Source organism: Sorghum bicolor, chromosome 9, assembly GCF_000003195.3.
Source record: "Sorghum bicolor cultivar BTx623 chromosome 9, Sorghum_bicolor_NCBIv3, whole genome shotgun sequence".
In the NCBI taxonomy this organism is placed as follows: domain Eukaryota; kingdom Viridiplantae; phylum Streptophyta; class Magnoliopsida; order Poales; family Poaceae; genus Sorghum; species Sorghum bicolor.
Window position 1 is genome coordinate 4,878,043 of NC_012878.2, and position 16,136 is coordinate 4,894,178.

The following is a 16,136-nucleotide window of genomic DNA, read 5'->3' on the forward strand; positions in this document are numbered from 1 at the left end:
GACATTTACATAAATGCCCCGTGACGGTGGGGGAATATTCCAGCATATTCTTTCATCGCAGTTGACGAAGCGCAACGGTCTGGCCGATTCCTCCGCTTATAGCCGTTGGGCGCGGGGAATCGCAACGGCCGCGCGGTCGCAGGCCCCCCCCTATAAAAGGGGATGCTGGGGAGCTTTGAGCTCTCACCCCTGCTGCTCATTGCCTGCACACCTTCCTTCGCTACATCTTTCTCTCTGAGCTGCTCGCGTGCGTTTTTGTTTAGTTCTAAAGTATTGTCGGAGGTTTTACGGTGGCTCAGCTTCCTTCACCGCGTCCTTCGAGGTCAGATTTTTCTGGTCCTTTGCGCAATTTCCTTAGTGTGAGGTCTGGAGGTTGGCTGCGGAGGTTTGAGGAGTGGATGCTTGAGGTGGCCGCAGCTCGAGATCTGGAGGAGACGTTGTCTGACGTCGAAGCTTCTGTTGGTGACTTGATCAGTGCGAAGGAGTTTGAGGAGATGGCGGCGATTACTTTTGAGTTTGGGCAGTCGACTGTGAGGACGGAGGATATCGCTGACATGGTTGAGGCTAGGTTTTTCAAGGATGGTCGGGCGGAGGCTCCTCCTGCGGGTCAAACGGTGCCTGCGCCTGGTGAAGGTTATGCTGTTGTTTTTAGGGATTTCTTCACCTGCGGGCTTCGGATGCCTCCATATCATTTCCTTCGCGAAGTGATGGAGAGTTTCAACGTGGAGCTACAGCATTTCAGTCCCAATGGGATACTGACACTTAGCAAGTTCGCCTGGGCGTGTGAATCCTACGGAGCAATGCCTCACATTGATACTTTCTGCTCGTATTTTGAACTTCAGCGTCAACCTAAGAAGGTGAAGGATGCCGAAGGTGTTGAGTGCATTGCGCAGTTTGGAAGCTGCGCGTTCATGCCGCGCCGCACAATGCCTGGGCCAAGGTGCGAGATCTCCTACTGCCAAAAGGGTAAGTGGGAGAAGGATTGGATGAGAGCCTGGTTCTACGTGAGGACCCCCGCTGCGTCGAAGACTTTAGATGACGGCAGCGTTGATAAAGTTTATCCTTACGCGTCTTTGATGAAGGAGCTGAAGCCTTTCTCGAAGGTTGATCCTTCGCAGGAGATGTCGGAGGAGCGACTTGCTTGTGATAAGGCATTTGCGCTGGCATGCCGATATTCCGGAGGCCGGGATTTGGTTGAGGAGATGGTCGCTGCTGACTACTGGCCCCTTGGCCGCAGGACCGATGAGTTCACCATTGAGATGGTGCAAGTCCCTGTGTTTGGTCCTCCGGAAGGTTTGCCGTTTCCCCGGTTTGGCGCGGGTATTCCGGAGGATGAGACCAAGGAGTCCTTCCTTGATCGAGTGGAGGTTTCCACTCGGAGGATCGTCGGGAAGATTTCGGAGAAGGAGTATCTCCAGCGGAGGTCTGCACTGGGCACGATGCCCCGCTTTAACCGAGTGTTTGAGGAATTGAGGATTGAATATGAGGATTACGTTGTTCCTCCGGATGTTTTGTTGGGGTTGGAGAAGAAGAAGGATTCCTCCAAGGCCGTTGCTGCGGCGGAGGCTAGGAAGAGGAAGGGTGGCGGCGCTGTGAAGCAACTTGCTAAGAAGCGCAAGGCGGAGGTTGTGTTGGAGACTCCTGTGGAGTCTTCCTCCGCTCGCTCTTCTGCTGCCGAGTCCAATTCGGTGGCTTCTGTTCCTGCGGAGGCTGCTCCTGCTGGTGGAGTTCCTGAGGTTGAGGCCTCACGCGCGGTCTCTTCTATACGCGCGCCTTTTGCGTCCCTTCTTGGGGAGGAGTCTTCCGACGCGGAGGCTCCTGAGGCGAGTCCTGCGCGGGAGGCGAATCCTGTGGTGGCCGAGAGTCCTGCGCGGGAGGCTTTGGGTGGAGGAGGATCTCCGCCTAAGGAGGTTCAAGTGGAGTCCAGCGACGAAGCTGAGTCCGCCTCTGTTCGGAGGATCAGGAGGGCGGAGGCTCCCCTTCGTCCGGCTGGTGACGGTATTAATTCGTTGTACATGGGTAATGATTTTTTGTTGATTATTTGTTTTTCTGCAAGTTTTGATTGACTTGGTCTCATGTTTGTGGTTTATCTTTCAGCGGATGTTTTTGCTGGGCTAGCTACCGCGGAGGAGATGGCTAAAGGCGCCAGCGTTGCGCAGGAAGGACTTGCCGTTCCTCCGCCGCGTGAGCCTGCGCCTTCTGCGTTGGCCAACAGGCCTTCGCCTGCTGATGTTCTTGGTCCCGGTGAGTTTCTTCTTTTTGGTTCAACAGTTTGGTTTGTTTTTGGCATTTTATTCTAAGGTTTGTTTTTGTTATGCGCAGGTGCTTCTGAACCTTCGATCACAGGTTGGACTGATGCCTTGCGCGAGGTTCATTCCTTGGTCGGAGGTTCGTGTTCTGGCCTCCGCCAAAGGTTTTTTGTTTCTTACAATGTTTTTTCTTACTTGTTTTTGCTTTACAGATCGTTTTCGTCAGAAGCTCCGCGGCATGGATTTTGACACGCTCCTTCGCGTGCAATATGAGCACCATAGCCTTGTATGTTTGTGATTTGTTATATCTTCCTTCGCGGTTTTTCACTCGGAGGTTTGTTGTAACTATTTATTTTTGATCAGGGTCATCACATGGCTGCCGCCTTGGAGGAGCGTTGCTCCCGGGAGGTTATCTGCCGTGATGAGGCGATTGGTGCTCTGAAGAAGGAGAACGAGACCTTGGAGGCTGAGAAGGCTCGTCTGTCGGAGGAGGTTAAGGAGTTTTCCTCCGTCAGGAAGGAGATTGATTCCCTGAGAAAGGAGAGGGATGACTATAAGGCTGGATCGGAGGTTCTGAAGAAAGAGAAAGAAGATGCCGAAGCTTCGGCGGCGGTCCTCCGCACAAGTGTCGTTGAGGCGAGGAGAGTTAGGGACTTAGCCCTGCAGCGAGCCGAGAAGGCGGAGGACATTGCTGAACGCCTTCGCAAAGAGCTTGACGCTGAGCGGACGTCTGCGGCTGAGCTGCAGACTCGCATACAGAAGGCGGAAGCGGAGGCTGCAGCTATTGTTGGGCTCTATGCCGACTCGCTTGCGAAGTTTGGGGGAAGCACCTCTGCTCCTCCGCCCGGCGGCGATGTTGGGGCTGCCCTCGCATGGCTGAAGTCTCATATCCGCATGCTCCCCGACTTTGTCGGTGGTGCTGTTGATTTTGGGGCTTTGGCCGCGGTTAGCTCTTTCGCTAGGCTTTTACGCCGCGGAGGTTGCTCTCACGCGGAGGGAGTCGCCAAGGAGGAATTTGCTGCGGCGGAGGACGTTGGCGAAGGCACCCCTAGCCTGCGCAAATCTGTCCGGAACTTTATCAGTTCGTTCTGGATTAGGTTTAGGCGGGCTGAGGCGAAGAAGATGGCGGAGGCTCGTCGCGCTGAGGTATTGTTGATTATTTTTATTTTTCTTTTTGTATTTTGCTTTGCTGTTTTGCAATGTTACTTAAGATGGGTATTTTGTAGGAGATTGCGAAGAAGGAGGCTAAGGTTGACAAGGCCGGTCCTTCGCGTCCACCGAGGGAGGCGCGTCCTCCGACCCAGACTGAAGCGGAGGCTCGTGATGCTGGTGCCAAGGCTCCGGAGGGATCTGGTGCCAAGGTTTCAGAGCTGCCCGAGACTTCTGCTCCTCCTCCGCCTCAGGTGTGAGGCTTGTTAGTTTTTAGGTTTATCTTAGTCTTTTTTGCGTCCAAGCATGTGACGCTTTTTGTAAATAAGGCCGGAGGTTTTGTTTATTTTGTACAGACTTTTGAGGATGTAATATATTAAGTTGTTTTCAGATAAGCCTTTGTTTTACACTTTGATCCTGCGCAGGTCTCTGGCGGAGGACCTGCGCAGGATCATTTCATTACTCCCCTTTCGATTTTTTACAAAGAGATTTATGTTTCTGGCGAATTGTGAGAGTACTGGCGAGTTGCCTTCCCTAGCATGAGATTGGTGGATATGTTCGAGTTTGTTGGATATGATATTGATGGCGAAGGATCTGGATTTATCCAGTCGCTTGCGCGCCGAGGTTCATGGCCTCCGGCTTAGGTGGTGGTTTTTGTTTTTCTTTTCGTTTATCGTAGGTTTTACTTGTATTTTTTGACATGATTTGATGTGTTTATGTAGTTGCCATATCCCATCCTTCGCATCTTTGGTGAGAGGGATAGGGTACGCTGGGTGGCGGAGGCTTCTGAGGATGTTGCTGAGCCTTTTCTTCAAGGTTTTCCGGAGGTTCGAAAGCTTCGTTTGGCTTTTTGGTTTTATCCTTCGTTTGTGTTGGCTTTGAAGTTATTTTCTGCGCAGGTTGTGAGTTCTGCTCCGTTGGAAGATCTTCCTTCGAACTTTGTCGAAGGAAGTTACGTTACCCCGGTGACGTTCAAGTGTGGAGATTTGTACGCGAGGGGTTATCTAATTGACTGGTGGCGCCATAAGTATCCTACGCGTAGTATAGATGACTTAGTTGATTTCCTTGTTCGTGATTACTGTGATGATCTTAGGCTTTTTCCAGATTCGTATGTTAGAATTGTGCGAGGGTCTTAGAACCTTCGACGTTTTACGGTCGGAGGATGTTTCTCGTTTTTTGTTGTAAGCTTCTGTTATGTACATTGTATATGGTTAATAAAGATCAGACATTTTTACCACATGGTCTCCGCACCTTTTAATTTTGACAACCTTCGCGCTATAATTTGTACGTGACTCATGGATCCTTCGGTTGTTTAGTGGAAGGAGGATTTGTAAGTTGAACTTGTACAAGCTACCTATAACCTTCGACTTTTTATGTGTCGAAGGATGATTTTATTCTTTTCTTGTAAGCGAACTTTTGTAATGATTTCTTCATCAATAATAAAGTTTTTAAGTTTGCTACAACCTTCGATCTCATTTTTATTACAACCTTCGCGCTACAGCATTTGTATATATTGCAACGTCACGGTGGTGTTGATCCTAAGGATCTTTGTGTTGCTGTGGCTTGCTTGTTCTTGATGCTTGATGTTGCGAAGGTGTTGTTGATTTTTTCTTGCGCGGAGGGTCGCCGTTTCTTGGCCTTAGAACCTTCGACTTTTTTTGCGCGAAGGATCCTTCGCTGAATTGTGCTATTTTTTTCCTTTGCTCGACTCCCGTGGAGTGTTGTCGAGGAGAACCTTCGGCTATCTGAGTCGGAGGTTCTGAAGGGACGTTACGAGACTTCGTGCGATACCCTTCAGAGACCTCTGAGTCTGACTTCCATTGTTTCTGTTGTGGCTGTACACGACTTTGTGGTCGATGTTCATCACAACGCCGGAGTTCTAGTATTACGAAGCTTCGTGCGATACAAACTTTTGTTGGTGTTGTGAGGCTAACTCCTGCTTCCATGGTGGCCTAGGATTTTTGCTTTTTGACTGCTAGGTTTGCACTCGATGCTCGGGTCTTTGTATACTGATTCTGATTGAGGGTGGGGGTAGGGTGAGCCTGGTTTTATAGGCTTTCGTGCATTTATTTTATGTACTTAGTTAGGTTAAAGTTTATTGTCGGGTTATTGATGGTTGTTGCGGTAGTTGGTTTTGCTGTACCTGACTGAGGGTTATTGTAGTTTCGTTTTAATTTCACACTTTGTTTGTTGGGGGTCTGCTTGGAGTAGCAGGATACCTTCGACCTTATTTTGGTGAAGGTTATGTGAATTTTGTCGAGGTCTGTCTTGTGAATGTTAAACCTCCGCTGCCTTTTGGCAAAAATAATATAGTTCCTGATGCCTGATTCTCCTCAGGTCTTTGTCAGGTTTGAAGGTTTTGTTCCTTCTGGCCATGTTGTGATGCCTGAGGAGGACAGGACTTTTTCACTTTTTGGCCATGTTATCCTTGCTGCCCGGCTCTTGGCTAGGTCTTTTGCTAAGGATTTGGTGTTTTTTCACCTTTGAGGACGTTCCGAGCTTTCTTAGCTTTTGGATGAAAGCTGCGGAGGGTCCTTGTGATCACGTGATGTTTTGTCAAATGCTACAGCCTCGTTGCTGGCTGTTTTTCGACTTTTGGGCTTTGGTTCTGGGGTGGATTCCTCTTTATATTTCAGAGGTTTTTACATAGGTTCTGCCTCGTTAAAAACCTCACCTCCTGGTAGGAGTACCCCTGTGAGGAAAAGAGTGCAGACCTTGGAATGCGAAAAAGTAGAGAAAAAGAAAACTAGCGTATTTAGGGATGTGGATGCCGCCGCTTATTTTGCAGGGGTCATCCTTACACTCAAATGTAAAATCTACGTAGATTGTCGACGTTCCACGTGTGGGTGGAGGTTCTACCTTCGAGGTCTTTCAGGTAGAAGGATCCCGACCTTCCCGCTTGTATTGCTGTATAAGGTCCTTCCCACTTGGGTTGCAATTTACCAGCGTTTGGGTGTTCTCCTTTTTTCCTGAGCACCAGGTCCCCATTTTTTATGTCTTTTCGTACTACCTTGCGGTCTCTCCAATTCTTTGTTTCTTGTTGATACCTGGTAATGTTCTCCACTGCCTCAAGTCTTATTGATTCTAAGGTTTCTTTGCAGTACTCTTCATCTTCAGCCAACTGCTGCTTCATGGAACGCAGGCTTTGGTGTTTGATTTCTTCGGGCAACATTGCCTCTTCCCCGTACAAGAGCTTGAATGGAGTGAACCCAGTTGTTCTTGAAACTGTTGTGTTATGTGACCATACAACTCTTGGTAGTTCTTCAACCCATTTCCCCTTGCGTAGGTTGAGTAAGGTCTTGGAGATTGCGGAGAATATTGTTCTGTTTGCTCTCTCCACGGCCCCGTTTGACTCTGGGTGATAAACAGACGCGAAAGCAATTTTGGTTCCTATGTGATGGCAGAATTCCTTGAAATTGTCTGAATCAAACTGCTTCCCGTTGTCAACTGTGAGCAAGCGTGGAACTCCGAATCTGCAGACTATGTTCTGCCAGAAAAATTTCCTGATTGTTTCAGAGGTTATGGTTGTCAGTGGTTTAGCTTCGATCCATCTTGTGAAGTATTCGATGGCCACGACGGCGAATTTGTTTCCCCCCTGGGCAGTTGGCATTGGTCCTACCAGGTCCATTCCCCATCTCTGCAACGGCCATGATGCTGGTATGAGCTGAGTTAGTGCTGAAGGTCCTGACTGAATTGGTGAGAAGGTTTGGCAGGCTTTGCACGTCTTCACTATTTCTTCAGCATCTTTAATGTGAGTTGGCCAGTAGAATCCTTGTCTTAATGCTTTAGCAGACAACGCGCGAGGTCCAATGTGAGACCCGCACATCCCGGAGTGTATCTCTTGTAGGAGTTCTCTGCCCTCGCTTTGTGATATGCACCTCAGCAAAGGTTGGACTACGCCTTTCTTGTACAGGATCCCGTCAATGGAGGTGTAATTCCTTGCTCTTGCCTCCATCCTCTTGGCTGTTGCTTCGTCGTCTACAGCTGTCTTGCCTTTGAGGCAATCAGCTATTGCCTGCCTCCAATCTTCGCTTTCTGTCAGCAGGACTGAGCGAAAGGCTTTTGGCAACGTTTCGGTTGCGGGTGTTGCAACAATCTGGTGGAAGGTTCCTTCTGGCAAGGGGGTGTTGTTGGCTGCTGCTTTCGCTAGCTCGTCTGCCTCGTAGTTTTCGGCTCTTGGAATGTACTGCAGAGTGAATCCCTTGAACCTTCTCTCCAGGCCTCTTACGACGGCCAGATACCTTGCTAGCTCCGGGTTGTGTGCTAGGTATTCCTTCTCCACTTGCCCTGCCACCACCTGGGAGTCTGTTTTGATGAGTAGGGTTTTTGCTCCCGAAACCTTAGCTTTGTTCAGCCCGAGGATGAGACCTTCATACTCAGGTATGTTGTTTGTTGCTTTGAATTCGAGTCGTATAGCAAACTTTAGTTTGAGTCCAGATGGTGCGATTAGAACGGCTGCTGCTCCTGCTCCCGCTTGACCCCATGCGCCATCTGTATACAGCGTCCACGGCTGATCGATTACCTTCTCCTCGTTTTTGTTCGAAGGTGTCCAATCTGCCATGAAGTCAGCCAGGGCTTGAGATTTGATGGAGGTTCTGGGGACATAGGTAATATCAAACTGTGATAGTTCGGCCGCCCATTTTCCTATACGTCCGGAAGCCTCTTTGTTCCTAAGGATATCACCCAATGGCTGTGAAGTGGGCACTTTAATCTCATGGCTTTGGAAGTAATGCTTGAGCTTCCTCGATGCACACAGGACCGCGTACGCGATTTTTTCTATCTCCGTGTAGTTCAGCTTTGCTCCTGACAGAGCTTCGGATACGTAGTAAACGGGTCTTTGCACCGTTCCCTTAGTGTCGCTTGTCTCGTGCACTAGAACACCACTGACAGCGTGCTCGGAGGCAGCCACGTACAGTAGTAGTGGAGTGTCTGGCTCGGGCACTGTTACCACCAGGTTGGTTGCAATGTAATTCTTGAGCTGCCTGAAGGCCTCTGATTGTTCCGGACCCCATTCTGTTTTACCTTCTCCTCTCAGCACTTTGAAGAATGGGAGGCTCCGTTCTGCCGATCTTGATATGAATCTGTTGAGGGCTGCTATTCGGCCGGTCAGTCTTTGCACTTCTTTCTTGTTTGAAGGTTCTGCCATTGACATGATTGCTTTTGTCTTGTCTGGGTTAGCTCTAATTCCTTCGGAGCTGATGATATACCCCAGCATTTTTCCCTTGCTGACCCCAAACACACACTTCTCCGGGTTAAGTTTCAGCCCGGCAGATCTAAGGTTGACGAAGGTTTCCTGCAGGTCCTTGATATGATCTTCCTTGCGCTTGCTCATGACGACAACATCGTCGACGTAGGCTATGATGTTTCTCTGTAGCTGACTTCCTAGAACCTTCCCCATCATTCTGGAGAAGGTTGCTCCAGCGTTTTTGAGACCTTCTGGCATTCTGGTGTAGCAATACGTGCCGAATGGGGTTGTGAAGCTTGCCTTTCCTTCGTCTTCTTTTTTGAGCCAAATTTGGTGGTAACCGGAGAAACAGTCCAGCAGTGAGAATCTCTGACAACCAGCTGCTTTGTCCACAGAGATATCTATCCTTGGCAAGGGGAATGAGTCTTTGACACAAGCCTTGTTGAGATCCGTAAAATCTATGCACATCCTCATTTTGCCATTTTTCTTGGGGACCAGGACTACGTTTGCCAACCATTCCGGGTACATGACTTCTCTGATGACCTTTGCGTCCAGGAGTCTTTGTACCTCTGCCTTCGCGGCTAAGGTTCTTTCTTCAGACATTTTCCTTTGTCTCTGCTTCTTCGGCCTCATCCTCGGATCAATGTCCAGCGAATGCTCTATTATGTCTCTGCTGACTCCTTGTAGGTCAGCGGCGCTCCAAGCGAAGATATCTTGGTTCTTTTGCAACACGTCTAGCAATTCGAGTTCCTCCTCTCTACCGAGGGTGGCGGAGATGGTGACCTTCTTATCTGGAACAGCTTCCTGCAGAGGGACACATTTCGTTTCCTCCTGATCAGCCAGGTCTGTTTTCCCCCTTGGCATGTCTGGTGGCTGGGAAGCTTCATGCTGCGTAGAGTCTACGGAGTTTATGTTCCGGAAGGACTTGTAGATTGCTTTCTCTATGTTCCTTGCCTCCTTTTGACTTCCGTGAACCGTTATCACTCCGTGCAGAGCCGGGATTTTCATGCACAGGTATCCCATATGAGCGGCCGCATTGAACTTGTTCAAGAATCCTCGCCCGAATATTGCATTATATGGGTAGTGCAAGTCTACCACATCGAAGGTGACGTACTCTGTTCTTGCGTTCTCCGTTGTGCCGAAGGATACGGGCAAGGCGACCTTCCCCAGAGCATGTATCTGCTTTCCTCCGAACCCGATCAAAGGTGACTCCGAAGGTTGGAGTTGGCTTCTACTGAGCTTCATTTGGTCAAAGGTTCCAGCAAATATTATGTCTGCGGAACTCCCTGAATCCACTAAGATCCTGCTTACTCCCCAACCCGCAACATTTGTTGTTATGACCAAGGCGTCTGTGTGAGGGTAGCTTTCCAATCTTAGATCTTCCTCGGTGAAGGTTATTGGGGTTCTGGACCAATCAGTGCATCTCACTGGCCCTTGAACTGCAACGTTGTTGACGAGCCTGAGGTGATCCTTCTTCTGTTTCTTTGTCTGGAACTCCATTGAGGACCCCCCAGCTATTGGTAAGATCATTCCAATTGTGGGCAGGGGTGTATGAGGGCCGATCTGATTATCAGGGTGGGGTTCGGTTTTTGGTGGTGGTGGGGCTTGGAGTAGCTGTAGCTGGTTTGGGGGAGGAGGTACTGACTGCTGGTGGGGTTGCGGGGTTTCGATGTACGTGATATGTGGAGGTCGTGGAGGAACATAGTTTGGTGGAAGGTTGTGGTCCGCGGTTTGCTGGGCTGGGCGCCAAGCTGGTAGGAAGCTGGGATAGTAAGCGGAGGCTAGCGCGCTGGGCTGAAGTGGAGCTGGGTGCTGCTGGCTTGAACCTCCGACATATGAATGGTAGAAGGTTTGAGGGAATGTGTGATTTACTTCCCGAGGTTGAGCAACTGGTATCGGAGGTTGCGGAGCTGACCTGCTCTTGATCCTCTCCTGAGTTTCTTTTGCATCTGGGCAATCTCTGGTGGAGTGACCCTTCTCCTCTCCATGGAAGAAACAATACTGTTTCCGTGGTCGCTGACTTTGATTTTTTCGCCATCCCGCATTTCGACCCCCTCTTCCGGCTTGATTGGGTATGCGTCCCGAGCTTCGCGCTTCCGCTGGTGGACGGTTATTTTCCGGCCTGTCATTTTTCGGTTACTCGATATTCATCATCTGTCCACCAGCCTCTTGCTGTGGCCGGCGTCCATCCTGGCTGAGGTTCTTTTTCTGTGAGTTTCTATCATTGCTCTGCCTCTTCTGAGAGTTTTGGTCTTCCAACCTTTTGCGGTAGTCGTTGTCTGACCTGCAATACTTCTCAAACTCGTGGTACAGCTCGTGCATGGATGCTGGCTTTTCTCTGGCCAAATGAGCCGCGAAGGGCCCTATGCGAAGACCCTTGATGGCCGCTTCAATGGCAACCTCCTCCGGCACGCCGGGTGCTCTCGCCTTAGTCTGCACGAACCTTTGGAAGTACTCCCGCAGTGCCTCTCCCTGACTCTGGCGACACTGGAATAGGTCCGTGGAGGTCAGTGATTCAACTGCGAATCCCTGGAAATTCGCTAAAATCTTGTCTCGAAGGTTCTCCCATGAATAGATCGACCCGGGTCTCAGCATCGAATACCATGCCAAGGCATCTCCCTCGGCTGCGATCACGAAGGATTTTGCCATCACAGTCTCGTTCCCTCCAGCTGAGGCCACGGCTGCCTCGAAACTCATCAGGAATTGGCGCGGATCGGCCTTTCCGCTGAATTTAGGGAGCGTGATTGGTTTGTAGGTTGTTGGCCAAGACGAGGTCTGCAATCCTTCGGACAAAGGGGAACGAAGGTCCAACGTGCCCCGCAGCACGCCACCGTAGTTTGTCGGTTGCACATCTAATGTTGGGCCGGCGCTGTTCAGAACAGCGGGCTGAATTGTCGGCTGAGCTGGAGGTTGCATGCTAAGGATTTCTGCCTGCAGGAGTGAAAGCTGCTGCCTGATCTCGGCCGCTTGCGTCGCGGCTACCGCTGCCTCTTGGCTGGCGGCGTAGGCAGCAGCGATCCGGTCTCGCTCTTGCTGAAGGTTCCGCAATTGCGTTTGCAGCTGCTGGAGCTCTTGCGCGGCCGTGGGTTGCGCCGGGTCTGCGGCGGGAGGAGGTTCTCGGCGTGTTTCCGGCTGCTCGTTCTCTGGCTGCTCGCCCTCAGAACCTTCTCCCTCCACGGTCGCGTACGCGCTCCGCACGGCCCTCCTCGGCCTTCCTCTCCTGGAGGGCTCTGCCCGAGGTCTTGTGGTGCTTGTTCTCTTTCCAGCCATCGCAGGTTATACTTCGAGGCCCCACGGTGGGCGCCAATGTTGGGAAGATGCTCTCCGCACTCCCCAGCAGTACGGTGAATAGTGAACCTTCTCACTCGGTGCCGTGAGAGGTCTGAGCTCCAACAGGCAGTGGGCTCAACAGTAGGTGAATACAGTGAATGCTCTCTCTTATTAATGGCGGCATCACGCCCCTTATATAGGGCCCGGAAACCGACCCAATGACATTTACATAAATGCCCCGTGACGGTGGGGGAATATTCCAGCATATTCTTTCATCGCAGTCTACTGACCCTAATACACCCGCGTAATTTCACATTGCAAACCCTTCGTTCATCCTTTGACTGGGGCCTCAGCAGGTCGGAGGCTCGGATCCTCCGCCCAGTTGCGGATCCTCCGACGCTTTGGTGTCGGAGGTTTCGCAGCCCGGCTGGTCGGAGGTTGCTCCAACCGGCCACCCCGGGAGTTCCTCCTTAGTCTGGTCCAGTCGGAGGTTCCTTGGCCTGGCTGCGTTCTCCCGCCATCCTCGGACCCGGGAGGGTCGGAGGTTCCAACCTTTCCTCGCTCGTGGACCTCCGCCGGTGTCTCAGTCCCTGCACACACTTTGCACGACCAGACGAGTCGTCAACATTAGCATTTCCCGTCGAAGGATATCCTCCGACGTTTCAGGCGTCGGAGGTTCCTCAGGTGAAGGATAACCTCCGACGCTACCAGGGGGAAGGATGCAGCTTTTCCCCAACACGCGTCCCTCCTAAGCATCTCGCCAAAAAACCGCAGCGCGGCGTCCACCTCGCCGCACTGAACGTATGCGGCGAGCATGCAGTTTCACGCGGCCAACGCCCTGGTTAACATTTCGTCGAACACCTTACGGGCGTCCTCGAGCTGGAGGGCCGCCGCGTACACGCCGACGAGGCTGGTCATCACGTGCCCACTCTCGCCGGTCAGGGCGAGCATCCTGCTCGCGAGCGCGCGGGCGTGGAGGGCGCGGCTGTGGGGGAGCGCTCCGATGCCCGTGGGGGCGATAGCAGCGAGGAGGGTGGAGAAAGAGAATACGTTGGGCCGCAGCCCGTGGCAGCCCACGAGGCGGGAGAAGAACGCGAGCAGGGCACCGGGCGTGGCGCCTGACGCGGCGGGCGACGCGAAGGAGGAGGTTGGCGAGGGTGGGGGACGCCGGGGAGTGGGGTACGGAGAGGAGGAAGAGCGACTCTGCGCGGGGGAGGTCGTCGTCGGCGGCGGCGAGGGAGAGGAGCTTCGCGAGCTCAAGTATTCACGGGGGTTTCTTTATTTGTGCGAACGGAAGAATTGATCCCGCGACGCAGGTGACGGAGGTTTGATTTGACGCGAGGCTGAGGGTGTATAAGGTCCCGCGATGAGGTCTCCTCTGGTGGTCGCCTTCGCCGTCGCCGTCGTTGTCACTGCTGCTGCAGCTCCCGTCGCCGACGAGGCTCCTACCAAGGTACGTTTAAATAAAATAAATCTGCTCCTCCGTAGCTCGGCTTCCCCCTCCTCCTCCTCCACCTCGCCTTCCTCGCGTCGCCCCCCAGATCCGTGCTCCTCCGACCCGCATCCACCGCGTCTCGCCTCCGCCTCCTCCTCTACTTTGCAGCCATCGTTCCTGCTGATCCAGACAGCTCTTCTTGCGGTGTTGTCGCGTCGACTTCGTCTCCACCTGGGTCCCGACTTAGAGCTCCATCCTCTACCCCCGGCGACGGCAACAACCTTATTCTTCGGTCGCTCGGCGCATGCTTCCTCACCGGCTCCGTCGCCCCACCTTCAACCGACGCTTGGCGCAGCCTTCCATCTGGGTGTATACGCCTTCGGCGCCTCTACGACCCTCCACCGGCGAATCCGTCGTCGTCAACGCCTCCGTTGTAGTTGTCGTGCTTATCCGGTCTTTGGATCCAGTTGTAATTTAGTCTTCCTTAGAGGACCTTTCTGTAAAATGGCTGCTTAATATATAATATATGCAGTTGTCAAAAAAAAACATCAGGGTATAAGCAGTGGTTCACAGTGATCTACAAAAATCAAAGTTTGAACAGAACGGAGGTAATTAACAAACCATGGGTGGAGCCAGGTATCTGGCATGGTCCGGCAGCTGCGATACATTATATATGTCAATAAAAGTAGTATTCATATATTCATATATGATGTTAGCCGAGCCATTGCAGAGATGCAAATTAGATGGTTCATCTTTATAAACTTCGCCACACCTTAAAATTATTTCTATCTTCGCCACCGTATAACAAACCACTCAATGTAGGCTATTACTTCAGGATCCAATACTGTTACTATTTTGCTCGCTTTTATTTTTCTAACTAAAGTAACATTTTCTTCGCATTTACTTGTGACTTCCTCGGTCTCTCTCTCGGACACCTGTTGTCTGCTCAAGCCACCAGTTCTTCTATGGGTATCTCTAACGTCTCTGCAAGCCATTATTTTCTCCTTTTTTTCTTCTCCACATCATCGTCGTCTAAACCTACGTGTCCTGACAAGGTTACAGGTAGGAGCCCTAGGATACCCTTATATATAAGCTACAAATACCTCGGCTAACATAAGTTGCATCAACTTAAGCATACATCGTGACCAAGTGGCAGACACTTGTTCATGCTTTTCTAGAGGTTGAGAGAGATAACAAAACATCAAACTGAAGTTGTGCACATCGGTCTTGACAATGAGAGAGCGGAAGCCAACGGGGCTAAGCTTGGGAAGCCTAATGTCGAAGAAGATGGATGAGGCGAAGGCCGCCATGGAGAGGTCCGGGAGAATGCTTGCGAAGAGGGCCTCGTGGTAGGGTTCGCCATTCATGGCAATGGCTTGCGGCGGCTGTGCCCCTAGCGGCAGCAACAAAGGTGAGTGCGCGGGACGTGTCCGTGAACAGGTAGGCAACGAGAAGCCTCCGCGTCCGCCACGTGGTGGAGGACGAAGCCGCCCGATGCGACCACAGGCATGGCGGCCCCAAGTGCGGTTTGTTTTAACTTTACCACTTATCGGCAAGTGACCCACGTAGAACAAAAGACATGTTTGGCACAACTTATAAACTTCTTAAAACAAAAATAAATTAAATCTAAAGTTAACAACATATTTTTAGACTTTTTTCTAGACTAGCTTCTTTCCAAAGCTTCCAATGTTTATATTAAAACCCAAAACAAGTATTACTATGCGATAGGTACTGGTCAAACTTTCTTAAATTTAACTAGGTTTATAGAAAATATTATCAATATTTATATCTTTAAATATGTGTATTATGGAAACCTATTCAATAATTTATCTAGTAACACTAATCTATATCTATACCTAATAATAAAGAGGCAAAATTTCTATCCACTTTAGATTTTCATCCAACCTATAATCATAAACTGACTCGGTCTTGGCCATTAGCTAAAAAAATCACGATCCAGCCCGATTCTTTTTCTTTTTGCGTTTCCACTTCCCAGCGTGAGGTATGTAAGTGACTTTTTCTGTCTACTTTTTTCTTTTATCTTTTCTTATATAAGTAAAAACAATAAATAACAAATATAGTACTATAAATCTTTTAACTCTTTATCCTTCTATAATCTAATAAGTATTCCATATAACTTACATACTTTATCATCCAGTAATCTATATGTTCATATAAATTAGAACAACTTGAATATAGTATTAGTATCGAGTTCAGTTAAAGATGTATTGGGTTTCGTCTAACCATGTAGACGTAGTCTATATAGCTAAATCTTTGAATTCTTTATTCTTTTATAATCTAATAAATAATTCATGACTTACATAATTTATTATCCAATAATCTATATTTGTAGCTCATATAAGTTAGAACAACTTGAGTATAGTATTAGTATGGAATTGAATTAAAGACGTATTGGTTCCGCCTAGCCATGTATTGACAGACGCAGTCTATGTAGCTACCATGAACAATAGTTACAGGTCAATTTGATGTACCTGTTTTCCAACAAACTCGACGTTAATAGCTACAAGTCAATTGGTGTATAAGTTCATCTGACTAGAATCCATTTAAAACACTTACTCCCTCCATATCAGTTTTAGATGACGTTTAGGACATGAGTGTGATTACCAAGGTGTCATTGGTTAGCTTTCCTGTTTTGTCATTATTAAATACAGCTGAGGGTGCATCTTATGCAACAAACTAACGTAGCTTATTTGGCTAAGGCTCTACGTCTTGAGGGGTGAGGTTGAGGGTTCCATCTTTAGTAGCCGCGTTGTTTTTTGGATTGCATGGCGATTTTGCATGCATTCCATCTTTTTCGGTCTGGACGCGAGGCGGGCGGCGGGCGAGC